Source organism: Nematolebias whitei, chromosome 9, assembly GCF_014905685.2.
Source record: "Nematolebias whitei isolate Nwh7 chromosome 9, NemWhi1, whole genome shotgun sequence".
Taxonomy (NCBI): Eukaryota; Metazoa; Chordata; class Actinopteri; order Cyprinodontiformes; family Rivulidae; genus Nematolebias; species Nematolebias whitei.
The window spans coordinates 49,034,334-49,035,197 of NC_056506.1; positions in this window are offsets into that span (position 1 = coordinate 49,034,334).

An 864-nucleotide genomic window follows, 5' to 3' on the forward strand; every position below is an offset into this window, starting at 1 on the left:
GTCCCAACCACTGTCTCTTCTCTGGACATGTCCCAACCACTGTCTCTCCTCTGGACATGTCCCAACCACTGTCTCTCCTCTGGACATGTCCAAACCACTGTCTCTCCTCTGGACATGTCCAAACCACTGTCTCTTCTCTGGACATGTCCAAACACTCTCAGTGTGTCCTCTCTAACTTTATCTCCCAGTTGTTCAACCTGTGCTGTACCTCTGATGATCTCATTCCTAATCTTCTCCATCCTTGCCTCTCCTAAGGAGAACCTCAACATCTTCATTTCAGCCACTTCCGGTTCTGTCTCCTGTCTTTTTGTCCATGTCTCTGTCTCCAGACCATACAACATAGCTGGTCTCACCACTGTCTTGGAAATATTTCCTTTGACCTTTGCTGACAACATTTTGTTGCAAATCACTCCTGAAACTTTTCCCCATCCACTCCATCCTGCCTGAATCTCTCTTCTTCACCTCTTCACCACACGTCCTGTTTTCCTGGACAGTTGACCCAAGTCCTTGAATTCCAGCACTTTGTGACCTCTGATCCTATCTTTTGAGTTTTCTACACTTCTGTAAACACAATCTTGTTATAAAATAAAACTGTGTCCACTGTTCATCTTGTTTTTCAGTTGAAGTCCATTTGATTTTAAACTTTTGACAAAGGAAATGAATGCATGTAACTGCATCGTGAGATTGTCATCGTGCATCTGCCGGGACTCAGTCTCTTATGGGACTGTGGCACAGATCAAGGTACCGCACCTGATCTTATCAATCATGGTTAAAATCCATGTTCTCAGGTATCACAGACTGGATTATGACCTTCATTCTGCTGATGATACCTGGATCTGCTGGTCCTTTAAGAACGGGACACTT